Raw genomic sequence first — 13921 nt, 5'->3', positions numbered from 1 at the left:
CAGTGCTGAGAAGCCAAAGCACTGCCATGGCCTCACTGCTGGTGGGCAGCATCCCTGGCAGCAGAGGAGGCTGGATGTGGTCGTGCCGGATGGTGATACCTTCCCACAGGGTCTCAGTGTTGCAACACAGTAGGGATGATGCGGACGTGGTGGCAACAGAGACCTTCATCACAGCAGTGCCTTCAACACACTGTCTTAAAATCCTAGCGGCCCATCCCCACATGAGTTCTCTCTCCTTCCTTCAACTGTACTTCACCCAAAAATGCCATGATGTAGGAAGCAATTTGGGTGGGCTCGTGGAGGACAAAAGCAAGAGAGCTTAAAGCTCTTAAAGGGGTGACATTCCTGCATGCTGCTGGTTCAGAGCACCCCGGTGCAAGTTCAAGTCTGCATGGAAAGGGTCAGAGCGCTTCCCTCCTCTGGTGCGCATGACCTACAGAGAAGGTTTTCATAAGTCCCAAGCAGCCAGAGGGGATGAGGAGCACCGACCTGCCCACAGCCCTCACCCTGTCCCCAGCAGGTTGCCAAAGGGCAGCTCCCAACATGGTCGCTATGATGCTCCTGTGCCTCGAGCTGGTTCCGTGGCAGCAGCCCAGCCATGTTCTTGCCTGTCACTGGCTCTTCTCCATCCCGTTTCCAGTGCTGTCAGAGCTTACCTGGTGCTGGGACTCAGCTCAGCAAACTAAATGAAACTAAACCAGACTTGAATGAGCTGGGACATCAGGGGAAGCTCAAGTGTGACTGTGCCATGGAGAGAAGAAAAAATGTTCAGAGGTGGATAAATAACTGACATCAAAGATGCATTAAAATGCCACACAGCTTCAGCCATCTGATTGCAGAATTGCATTTGTACCCTAAACCACAAGCCAGTAACACAGGGAGCTGTGACACTGTAAATAGTTGTGTACTAGGTAGAGCCAGATGAGCAGTCCTGTGTGGTTAGTGAATGTGTCCTCAGTGAAAGCATCACCCCAGCCTTCACCCAAGGCCACTTGGACCGTCTGAAGAAGGTGCCATTCGGGATCTGCTGAGCTGAGCAACCCTGAATGTGCCATTGGAACTGAGGTTGATCAGATCAGTTTTGAAGGGAAAGAGGGTGGGAATCTTCAAACTGACTTTTGCCTCCTGCAAGGCTTTGTGCAAAGCCTCTGTTCAGGCAGTGGTGCTGTTCTAGGCAAGGCATGGCAATGGAGGCATCCCACCTCCATGGGGTACCTGCTGCTTTTCTGCCTCCTTATGGAGCCCTCTGGGTCTCCTGTACCCCAAGGAGGTTCAGTGGGTGCTGGGGGCAGAGCCTTGGGTGTGAGGTGGGGAGGAGACAGCAGCATGGGACAGCAGAGACCGACTGCTTCCTTGCTGCAAAAGCAGCTCCTTGTCTGTGCCAATGTTGCTGCTATGGTTGCACCAGGAGCAGCTCAAATGCAGCTGAAGGTGTTTTGGCTGTGCTGTGAGCACAGAGGTGTCTGTGTGCTTGTTCTTTCTGATCCCCGTTTGCCCCCTGTGTTGCCCATTCCTCCCCTTTCTTTGTGCAAGTGGAATAGAACTTGAGAAAAGAGACGTTCCTGCAGCGTGTAAGGACATGTTCAGAAGACCTGCAGGCTCCATCCAGTTGCATGGACAATATCCCAAACTCTCTGGGCCTCCTGAGGCTGCCAAATCAAAGCTAAGATCTCCTGTATGGCCTTTCCTTTGAGATTTTTAATACCTCTACTTAGAATAAGCTTGGAAGTTTATGCAACAGCGTCTCCATCAAATGTTCCCATCTCACAGACTGGGCAGCAGAGGTGCAGCTGCAAGAGGAGCCATTGGAAAGTAACTGAAGTGGGTTTGACCACGTTGTTTCAGAGCTTCAGAAGTAAAATGTCCTTCTCATTGATGAGTGTTTCTGTGTTAATGGCACCTTGGGGGCCATTACAAGTGGGAAGCAGCAAGAAGGGAATGTACAGGTACTAAAACTTCTGGAGTTGTCCCGAACTGTCACAGAATGCAGAGATACCAGCCCTGGAACAGCTTCTGGTTTCTTCTGCCTCCTCCTTACAATAATCACATGCCAGTCTTAGGGAATGTGTGTATTGGCAGGAATAATGGATTGGTTTGTGTCCGTACCCATTCCACCGTATCGTTCTCTGGCTCCTCCCTCCCCCGTTATACTTGACACACTGGAGTTCTGTATTATATATTATTTTTTATGATGATTGTCTGGGGTTGTTTTGGTTCTTTTTTTTTTTTTTTTGTTGTCGTCGTTTTTACAAGTGGTGTGAAAAAAAAAAAAAAAGACCTGTAAGAAAGTTGAAGTATTTAAAAATGTTCCAAGGAAAAAGGGGGTTTTGTTATTATTCTAATATATTATTGTGTACCTATTGTAAATATGAAACACTCCTATTTTGCAAGCCAAGGACTCACTTTGTACTGTTGTTATATATAAATAAAGTTTACTGGTTAAAAAAGCCCTCCTGAGGAGCTCCCTCTTTCCTGCCATGCGCTGTGTGGTATGCATTCTGTCAGCTGGGTACTGATATTTACTCACTGAATCACACCAGCGATAGTGGAAGCCTGGAAATAAGCCCCAGCTAGCAGAGCCAGGGGGGCAGATGGAGGCTGGGATCACCCCTGGCCTCCAGCCTTTGAGAAACAGCTTCTGCCTTTGCAGCGTGGGGTTGTTTTCCTGTAGTCAATGAGAAGCAAGGTGCGGTAGATGCGGGGAGGCTCCGAGGACCATGTGGGCTGCGGGAAGCACTGGAAACATCCACTCTAGGTAAGGAAGGAGCAGGCAAACGCTGTTTGAAAAGCAAAAGCCTGGATGAGTTCTTCCTATTTCCTCCTCCTTGAAATTATCAGCGCTTCAGGTAAAATGCTTTTGCTTCCATTTCCTCCATTCAAGCTAACGTTTGAGTGAGCGCTGAGAGGCATCTGCTGAGTAGTAGGAATCAGCAAGTGACTCCTTCAGCAGCTGCCTGTCAACTTTAATGACCAATATGGTTGCAATTACAGCAATGAACTTTCTCTAACAGCCCAAAATTACTCTGGATGATGATAAGTGACAGAAAAATGGAGCCCCTTAAGGAAGCATTAAAGAAGAAACATGGGGATCTGGAATAAGAGGTCTTAGAGCTTCTTGTGAAGGATCTTAAGGGTTGGGGTTTTTTCCTTTCTAAATGAGATACTAAAAGGGATAAATCTAACCCAGAAGGGGGAGGCATGGCACAGTGTGGATCACAGCAGGAGTTCAGTGCTGCCCCAAGATGTAGTTTCTGTACAGCCATTTGGCACTGACTTCACTTGGTTTAGTGTAGAACTAATAGGGTGAGGGGAAGCTACTCCTATTTGAAGTTAATGCAAATATATCATGTCAGTGAGGCAGTCTGCTCCTCAGGCAGGTCATTTTATCTTATTTTCCTCAAACTGAGAGCAGAGCTTGACATGAACCTTAGGAAGGCAGTTGGGCCACGTCCTGCCATCTCTCACTTTAAACCCGTAGCTTTTAACCTTGGCAGATTGATCCCAAGGGGGGGGGGTCAAACATTATTGAATAGAACCATAGAATCCCAGCCTGGTTTGGGTTGAAGGGACCTTAAAGCTCCTCCAGCTCCAACCCCTGCCAGGGCAGGGACCCCTTCCACTGGAGCAGCTTGCTCCAAGCCCCTGTGTCCAACCTGGCCTTGAGCACTGCCAGGGATGGGGCAGCCACAGCTTCTCTGGGCACCCTGTGCCAGCGCCTCAGCACCCTCACAGGGAAGAGCTTCTTCATGTCTAATCTAAACCTCCCTCCTGGCTGCACATGATTTGGGAATGAAAGAGGAGATGATTTTTTCCACTTGTGCCTTTGGGTTAGTCTAAATTTATACCAAGAATGAAACACGAACTGAACTGGGATTCCCAGACCTTTCCTAAGAGCTGGAGGAGAGGGATATGCTGTGTTAGAGGGGACCTCTAGAGGTGCAGCTCTCTGTGCTGACTCGCTCACTGTGGTAGAGACGCTGGAGGCAGGCAGCAGGACGGGTGCTGGCAGGAAGCGTTTCCACTGCATGTGTGACCTCTGAGAGGTTATTGACTGCTTTAGCTCAGCAAAGGTGAGACATTTCAACGTGGATCGACAGCATTGACCATGGGGTCATTTGAATTCATCTGCACCTTGTTAATACATCTGATATAATAAGTATACTCAATTAAAATTACATTTCGATCTGGCATCCACTTCACAGGGCTTTCTCAGCACTGACAAGGTCAAGTGATGCTTAATAAAGATTATAGAAAACACAGATGGCTTCGATCTTTCTGACATTTCCCAGGTCCAGTGCAGAAGGCTGAAGAGCCACAGCCATGCTTTGGAAGGCACCCATGTAAGAGCGGGTTTGGACCCTACCTGGTAAGGTTGTGGGTCCACCAGCTTTTATTTCACCTTCTGACCAGATGGGATCACCCTGTGCTTTATCGCCATCACTCTGTAAATAGTGGAAAGGATTTTGACCGTCCTGGTGTTGGCTTTTCAAGCCTGGTTTTCAGGGCAAGCTAACGGAGGTGACACTTTCAATTACCAAGTACAGTTGTTGTGTTCATTTTAACCTGTTTAAATTCCCACATCTTTTCTCTTCTGTGAATGCTTAGCCAGAGGGTGACATAGAATTGTATATAACCAGACAGTTATCTTAGACTGGCAATAGTAACCACAAAACCCTCTTACTTTTTATTCCACTCAGCATGCGTGGTTTTGTTACATCTAAGTAGCTGACTCATCTGCAGTGGACGTTTAGCTTAGTGTTGAGTGGATGCTTCATTGCTTCAAACGGAGTGTATCACTAATAACCATGTTAACATTGCACCTCCCTAAGCCAGAACTGGTTCATGGGATGCTCAGGACCCCTCACCGCCCCTGCTATGGGGCACATCTCCCCCCGTGCCAGGTCAACCTCGAACATGCAAAGTATTGATGTTGCTAGTGGGAGGCTAGAGATCTGACAGCAACAAGATGAAATAGAGCACATTTATGTAGAGCTCTTCTAGAAGAGGCCTCTTGTTTCTGCTCCGGTGTATAGATAAGTTTGTGCAGGCAAGTGTGTATAAAATAATGTGGAAGTGTTATAACACAATATAAATGAGATGTACAGCCTAATACAACATGAACGTGTCTATATCTGCATCAAGACTATACCCCGGGGTTCATGTTCAACTTACAATTACAACTCTTGATGCCAAAGCAAAGGATTTGGTTTTAGTTCAAACTAATACCTATGAAAAAGGGAAACTACTCAGGCTTTATTGTTGCTTCATAATTAACTCCAGTGGAGGAATCTTATTACAACTGTTCACTGCTGCCCTTTGGCAAAATGTCTAAGAACAGGGAGGGAGGATGGCCAGGCTGAGGCAACTCAGGTAGAGATTAACTGCATGCTAATATTTGACAATCAAGAGTGCCTCTGCCAGCTCATCTGGGTATTAATGAATTGGGCTGGTCTCACTTTGGATTCCTGGAGGTTTATGACAGTCATTTCGCCCTTATTGCTCCTGGAAGTAGGCTTGTCCATGGCTTGAGCACTAACAATAACGTTTGGGGGGTCATAAATAGATCCCGCTCATCCAGACTTGAAGGCAAAGTTTGGAGCTCTGTAACTGGGTCCACATGGCCATGCATGTGTCCTTCCTCAGTGCTTCGGGCTTGCCTCACACCAGCTCTGTTTCAGATTTTCCCCACTGACAAATAGAGCTACTTCCGACCCCTTGCAGCTATTTCCCATCTCTTGGAGCTACTTCTCATCCCTTATGCAGTTGTTGGGAGATTTGGTTCTGTTTTAAGAGCCTCAGAAAGGCATTGCAGAAGCACCAAGACTGGAACATTCATTAGCCAAGTCCCTGCTGGGTGGCTCTGGACACACATAACCTTGTGCTGCAGTGGCAGAGGGTGGCCTGGGAGCAATCAGGATACAGAGCAGGGATGCATGGAGCTGGCTGGCTCTGCACAGCCAGCATCATCATTCTGCTCCAGCTCTGCGGCCGCCAGGAGAGGAGGAAGCATTTTCTCCTTTGTTAGCACTCAATTAGGCTGAGCTTTGAGGAGAAGATAGAAATGCTTCAAAGAGCTCTTTTTGCCGTGTTCAGCTTCCACAAAGGGAAGTGTTGGAGTGATCTGGGGCGGGGGGGAGGAGGAGAGTTTCTCTTGCACAAGTTTTTTAAGCATCCTTTTGACATCCATGTGATTATTGCAGCAGGAACCTGGAATCTCTCTGAGCTCGCCACAAAGGCATTGCCTCAGGCTGTACAGGAGTTTAGAGACTAGGTCACAGACCTCATGCATATTTTATATGTGCTCAAATAGCATCTTAGCCTTTGACAAGCACAGGTCAGAGTGGCAGCGCCCTGCCTGGGAGGGAAGTGGCTCAAGGCTACTCACACAGTACAGATACACCAAACAAATAGATCAAGCACCAGAAATACTCAAATCTGCTTTGAGACAGAAGTCAAAGAATTGCTCTGGGCATGGCCTGGCCTTTCCGCTGTCCAAGAACAAACAGGTCCGGTACTTCCAGAAGGATTCCAGAGGCTACAGTAAAGGGGCTTTTGACAAGGCCAGGCCAAGGGGAATGGCTTTAACCTGCCAGAGGGGAGGCTGAGATGAGCTCTTAGGCAAAAGCTCTTCCCTGTGAGGGTGCTGAGGCGCTGGCACAGGGTGCCCAGAGGAGCTGTGGCTGCCCCATCCCTGGCAGTGCTCAAGGCCAGGTTGGACACAGGGGCTTGGAGCAAGCTGCTCCAGTGGAAGGGGTCCCTGCCCTGGCAGGGGTTGGAGCTGGAGGAGCTTTAAGGTCCCTTCCCACCAAACCAGGCTGGGATTCTATGATTTATAAGCTCTGCTGGCTGAGAGACTGGCAGCAAAACAATGGCCCTGGCCAGCAGCTCCCCATCATGCTGGTGGGTGGGATTCACCTCCCCTGCTACAGACAAGAGAATAGAGGTCAGATAAATCCCCCCAGCTGAGCAGAATCACCCTGTGGAGATGCTGTGATTCCCTGCCTGGCTCACGAGAGCCGTATTCCTCCTGTTGGAGCAGGAGCCGGAGCACCAGGGCACTGCTGGCACTGGGCTGGAGGAAACACTTCCACAGTGGTCTCAGCACTGCCTCATTGCAGGTCTCAAACAAACCCCTCGTTTACACACACCCTAATGAACTGTCTGCCTTCTGCTGTGGAGCTGTGCAGCACTGAGCTCTGCAGGGAGCCCTCCCCAAGGCTTCACCTCTGCAACAAGGCAGAATCTCCTTCTCCATCTGCAGAGGAGCAGTGAGAAGCCAAAAGCCAAATGCACGGGTGGGAGGATTAGCAGCTTGGTAATGGATATGGGTTGGGTAATAATCTGTGGGGTGATTAATATGGATATGGCTTTTGGGTTAATAAGGATGCAGCAGAGCTGTCTGCACAGGTAAGGTGTTTGCACACACCAGTTAGAATGCAGTGACCGTTACTTTAGTGCTGTGATTAAATCCACATTTAAGACACCTCATTAAATTAGAGTGTAAAAGTGAATTCTTATGACCCGCAGCAAGAAATATATTCAGGTCTGGTGGGTGAAGAATGCAGGAAGATCCCTGGAGCACCTCTGGGAATGTATTAGAGCTGCTGTGGCCAGCCCAGCCTGGCACATATCCTGTACCCAGGTATTTTATTGCTGTCTCCTTGTCTCCTTCACCCGTGTCTTTGGAGCTGTCACCCTCCAGCGCAGCTCCTGACTGCGGTCACACAGACACGAGCTGCTTCTCTGTGGCTCTGTCACCTCCAGTGAACCCAGTTCAGCTTGAGCTTGAGCATCTACCTACAGCACACCCCAGGCATGGGCTTCCTGCGATTTTCAGAGCCCTGGAAACGAGGGCATCCTCCTTGCTTCAAACGGGTTAAACATCCAGCTGGATCCCTGACCTGTCTGCAAAGCACTGACCTGGAAGAGAAGGAGACTTTCAACTGCCTTATTACCTACCCTGCAGCTCCAAGCTACAGATCACGTCCCCCTCAATTGCCTTTCATTGCTCTCAGGATGAAAGCAGGTTTTTGGCAGAGGGGATTTGAGAATGAGGGGCTGCAAATCCCTTCCTGCCTTTGATGCCCTCATATCTCCCACCCTGTGAGGAGTGGAGGGGACCCATGGCCTCCCCACTCACCCATGGGCACACACACAGACGTGCCCTCTGCCTTTACAAATGTAAATCCATCTTTTCCATTTACTGGCTGGCCTGGCGAATCCCAGCTGCTCCTGATCACGTTTGTACAGGTTCCCATTTACATACAGCAGAGTCTGAATTTCCTTCTCGCCACGTGCTTCATGGATAAACCCGCTGAAGCACTGCAGGTGGCTGAGATGGGGAGTGGTGGGATGTGGGAGAGCACCCGTTTCCCCTAATGGCAGAGTGTGTGGTGGCTGCTCCATGGTGGAGGGTTATGTGGGGGTTTACTCTTCACTTCTCTCTGCTTTAACTCAGCGGCTTCCCATTTACCCAGCCTGAGCCAAGGTGCTTGAGCATTAACTGATTCTTGCTGCTGAGTGAGGCTCATTAAGCAGCAGCTTTGGGGTGCAAGTGGCAGCTCACTGAGGCTGTAATGAGCAGGACAAGGGGTCCAGGACTGAAACTTCTCCTCCAGCATCTGTTATCACAATTACAGCCCCAAAACACAGCAACAGCCACCGAGTGCACACACACAGACACAATAGAGCCTTATTAAAACAAATGGCTCTCACCAACGCTCCCCGTTTAGGAGCTCAGCACCCTGCAGCTGGGTTACTTATCACCCTTTCGGGAGCACGGCCTCGCCAAACCCCGGGGTACCGGAGCCTGGGGAGGAGCTTGGCCGGGTTCCCCCCCGGGGGCAGCGGGCAGGGTAATTAACATCTATAGTGATTAACGCGCTACAATTTGTGCATATGGTGTAACTGGGGGGTTAATTTGTGTGCGCAGTTGATGGGAGCCAAGCTGGCTTGACCCGGGTGAGGAAGAGGAGGGCTCCGGTATCGGGTGTTGTTAAAGCGAGGTAACGCGGGGTGCCGGAGGAAGCAAAGCGGGAGGGGTGCGGGTGTTTGGGATGCGGGTGTTTGGGATGCGGGTGTTTGGGATGCGGGTGTTTGGGATGCGGGTGTTTGGGATGCGGGTGTTTGGGATGCGGGTGTTTGGGATGCGGGAGTCTGGGATGCGGGTGTTTGGGATGCGGGTGTTTGGGATGCGGGTGTTTGGGATGTGGGTGTCTGGGATGCGGGTGTTTGGGATGCGGGGCGGGTGTTTGGGATGCGGGTGTTTGGGATGCGGGTGTTTGGGATGTGGGTGTCTGGGATGCGGGTGTTTGGGATGCGGGGCGGGTGTTTGGGATGCGGGTGTTTGGGATGCGGGTGTTTGGGATGCGGGTGTTTGGGATGCGGGTGTTTGGGATGCGGGGCCGGGATGACGCTCGCAGTCCCGGCGGTCCGCTCGCCATCTAGCGGTGCTCCAGCTCTTGGCCTGGATGCGCAGCTCCCGGAGCAGCTCCCGCCGCCCTACACGTGGCTTCCGGGCTGGAAGTGAGGTGATGGCCGGGCTTTGGGTTGCCGGTGCGCAGGGTCAGTACCGCGTGGAGAGCGAGCTCGGACCTGTATAAGTGAAGGACTTTTCTGTATGTGGTCCCCGTTTTCGCTGTTGATGCCCTGAATGTGTTTCTGACCCTGTGCACACCCACAAGGAAATCCAGCCCTTCCTCTCCAGGGAAGAACGTTCTCTCCACTTAAAAAGTCAGTGATGAACTCAAGAACAAGGATCTGCCTTCTCCTGGGTGGGCTTTAAGGTCCCTTCCAACCCAAACCAGTCTGGGATTCCACGTTTTAGCAAGGCAGCTGTGATCTCGTATGCTGAGCTGTACCTCAGGGGCAGGGCAAAGGGTAAACCACATATCCAAATCCATACATAGAGGCTATGGATTGGAAATGGCCTGGCTTTAAAAACATCTCAAAACCCTGTCTGGAACACCAAACCGGGGCTGGGACACAGCGTTGAGTTTTCCAGCTGCTGAGCTTTAAGGTTATGGCCTTAAGAAGTGTAAAAAGAATCATACCAGAATCCCAGACTGGTTTGGGTTGAAGGGACCCCAAAGCTCCTCCAGCTCCAACCCCTGTCACGGGCAGGGACACCTTCCATAGAGCAGCTTGTTCCAAGCCCCCGTGTCCAACCTGGCCTTGAACACTGCCAGGGATGGGGCAGCCACAGCTTCTTGTGGCAGCCCCTTGGTCCCAGTTTAAAGGACCTGCAGTGTGGTCCTTACCCCAAAATGCTCTAAAGGCTTTGGATCAGTGCTTTTGTTGTGCCAAAAGTGGGATCGTTCCCCAGTGTGCACAGCACCAGTGTATGCTATTTAAAGCTATTTTGCTTGGCTGAAGCTCCCCAAACCTGTACATCAGGTTATGTCAGTTCAGAGAGCAAAGCAGGTACTTTGCATTGGTCTGAAGCTACCAAACACATGATTAATTAGTACTCTGAAACAGCTTGAATTCCCTGAAGGGAATGTGCTGTATAAATACACAGGAATCCCATTTCCAGCCCTGCTCCGTGGTGTGGTTAGTGGAGGCTCTGCAAGACACAGACATCAGAATAAATGTGACCCTCTTAAAGACAGCTGATGATACAAAGGCCAAACAAAAAGCAATTGATGAGGAGAAAAGTACATGTTAATATTTCTCTGAGAGGAAAAGAATTACATATAATGGGTGTAATATTCAAAAAGAGCTCGCACATCCTGTGAGGGATGCCAGCATTTTAAAGGCACTTAAGCCTTAAATTTCCCCTTGATAAAAGTCATGTCACATCACTCTTATCCAGTGATATGGTTGATGGCAAAGTGTCGTGCAAACACATCCGAAGGAGAGAAGGAATGCCAGCACAAACAGCAGTGCTGCCGGAGCTGCAGCTCCATGCCCAGGGCTTGCAGCTCTGTGGGTGACAGCCCTTGCTGCAGGTTCCTCCTGAAGGTGTGCTGGGTGGAAGGATTGTGCCTGCTGTTGGCTGTTTTCCTGACCCCCCAATTCCCTTCTCTGCTCCTCCTTAGGCAGTGAGCAGCTGGTTTTGATCATTAGCAGCAGCATCACACCCGCAGCTTGGCCAGGTCCAAGGGTGGGATCCTTGGGAAGGGTGGGACCCCTCTGAGCTTGCCTTTTGTCCAAGCTCAGGATTTTTGTGTCAAAGCCTTGTATTGCGAAATGGGGAAATAAGAACTGCTCCAAACGTGGTGCTTTAGGCACAGGGCGCAGCAACGTGATTGAGCACCAAGCAGACGCTGTAGTTGAGCAGGGTTGGAGTATCAGAACCCCCCTGATTGATCGGTCTCTAAACTGGGTGCATAAAAACATTCCAGGGTGATAATCAAAGTGCTAAACTTTATGCTTCTCTATCACCGGGAAATAATTGTTCTGCCTGAGCATCATTATCCTGCCATTTCTCTGCTCCTGTGTCACTTACTGAAAATAAAGGCTCACTTCTTCCCTTATAATGAGCTACAGCTTCAGTAATTCACAGGGATTTTTACTGGGCTTTATTTTTTAATCTTCATCCCAGGGTTGTAAAATTTCTGCCACTTTTCTAAGGGTTAGTGAAGTATCAGCCGAAGGAGAAGGCAAGGACGGATTCGCTGCAGTTCATTTAGTGGGATTTTCCTATGCTCTATTGGAACTAATGCATTATTATTGTTGGTGTTGTTAGTAGTACTACTATATTTTCCCCAGTAGCTGCTATTGGGGCAAGACTGGGAGGACAGCATGGACCTGGCTGGGGATGGAGTTTGGGCCATACAGATACCATTCAAGCTGTTGCTTTAGAGACAATGCTTTCTATTCCTGCTTGCTTTGTTTTCTGAACAAGTGTAACCCTTGAACAGTTATTCTAGGTGAAGGGTTTGGTCTCTCTTCTCCTTCTATTGTGTCTTACTGATTTTGATGTATGATACTTCCATATATGCTCTGTATATACAAATTTAATTCTCCATATACAAAGTTCTGCCTGCCTTCAGGGAAAGGATATGGGATTTTTGTGTCATTAATCTGGTAGCATCTTGAGTGATAGTGCTATTTCTAAAAGCTTTCTTCATATATATGGAATGATTATTTGACAGAGCAGCGTTCAATATTGCTGGAATAATGATTTTTCTCGTTTAATACATCAATTTAAGGTGTTACCGTGGATTCTTTGAAATGCTAGATAATTGCATAAATAATTATGAAACATTCTGTCAATGCATCGTAGTGCAAAGCATTGCTGCTGATCTTTTACAGACATAGAACTAAATATTGCAGTTGTGAAAGGAAGAGGGAGCCCATGGCACCATGCTGAGTAGGTTGTTTCCCTTATGCACGTGTCTGAATACCAGGCAATTCAAGCATCAGATCGAGAAGTAAACTGTCACCACTTCTCTTGCTTCCCTTCTTTCTCTTTTAGGTTTCTTACTTGCTGCTGCTTTCATGGTAAAGAGCTGGAGGAGGCTCCTTCCCCTGCATGTTGCTGACTGTTCTTTTTAGCTGGGATTCTTGGGCATCAGATTGAAGAGTTAATCGGGATGATCAGGCAGTTTTCCCTGAAGCTGGCCGTTAGGACAGTGATTTGGAGCAGCCTACAGAAACCTTCACTGCAGTGCAGACATCTCTGCTAGGGATGGCAGGAAGCCGATGGTTCTGCAGCCTCCTCATGTCCTGATGGCAAAGCACATCCTGAAACCCATGGGATCATCTCCTGTTAAATGTCTGAAATTACTCCTGTTAAAATGAGTTTCCTTAACTGTGTCTCATATCTGGTGTGCTCTAAGGGAGGGTGCTGCTTCCCCTAACCAGGAATCTCATGACCAATGAAGCTGCACTTGGCTCTTCCCTCTCCTGGGCTGCATCTGCTGCTGCTGCCTGGCAGGTTTCAAGCAGAGCCTGGGAATGCAGCAGCTCTATTGATCTTTATTCTTCTGGAGACTTATTAACACATTATCAATTAGCCCATGAGGCCAAGGGGAGGTTTGGTAGCACTTCCAGCTGCCATTTCCAAACTCGTCAGCGCTCTCCTCTCTCTGTGCTGGCACCCAAGAAAGGGATTTTCCCTTCTTTCTACGACACAAACCAAAAACCTGAGTGAATATTGGTGTGAGCATTCAGCAAGCCTGAGAAGGCAGGTTGTCTTAATGTGGGAATGGCAGGGGGAGGATGTACCAGGGCCCCCCCTGTCCTGTTGCCAGCCAAGGAGAGAGAGAGCGCACAGGAGAGGGTCTGCTGGGTGCTGGAGCTGCAGCCCAGGATGCCTCAAGTCAGCATTTTCATAAGATACGTCATTATTATGAGCATTATTATTATATAATACATACAATAATATAAAGTCCTTTATAATATAGAATTATAGTAATAATAGTATTTAGAAGAAGATTTCATAGGAATAAATCGGTGCTTTTGAGTCGGAGCATCCCCAGCCATTTGCCTGGGGAGCATCTGAGTGAAGATTTAGGTTTTAGCTGAAATCATCTTTCCTTTGTTTGAGCCTCTTTGCTGTGGGGAGAGGCAGGAGCCCCCCCTCCGAGCACTGAGACCCCCAGCCAGTGCTGACCCCCTCCCTGTTTTGGGAGGGAGCATCTGGTGCTGTCGGCTGAGCAGTCCATCACGGCTCGGCCCTGCTGTCACTGGGAGACATGGTGGAACGCAAACAAAAGACGTGACAAATTTGTCCTTTTCTCTCTTATAATTAACCAAAATAGCTGGTTGTGTAGCAAAGCATGGCTCCTCATTAACAGGCAGGCGAGGGGCTATTTTTAAAACCCAGACCCCCAGTAATTATAGTTGCAGCAGAGAATGGTATTTCAGTCAAATGCGACAGACAGTGAGCCAGGCTCCCATGTGAGGCAATTAATATTTCACACCTGCCAAGCAAATCAGTGGTGGGGAGAGGAGGGGATGGCATTGAGAAGGG

This window comes from Pezoporus wallicus, unplaced genomic scaffold, assembly GCF_028554395.1.
Source record: "Pezoporus wallicus isolate ANWC-B61680 ecotype Strahan unplaced genomic scaffold, APGP_CSIRO_Pwel_v1 scaffold_7736, whole genome shotgun sequence".
NCBI classification, from domain to species: Eukaryota; Metazoa; Chordata; class Aves; order Psittaciformes; family Psittacidae; genus Pezoporus; species Pezoporus wallicus.
The sequence above is the reverse complement of the archived record's forward strand: the minus strand, read 5'-3'. Positions refer to the sequence as shown.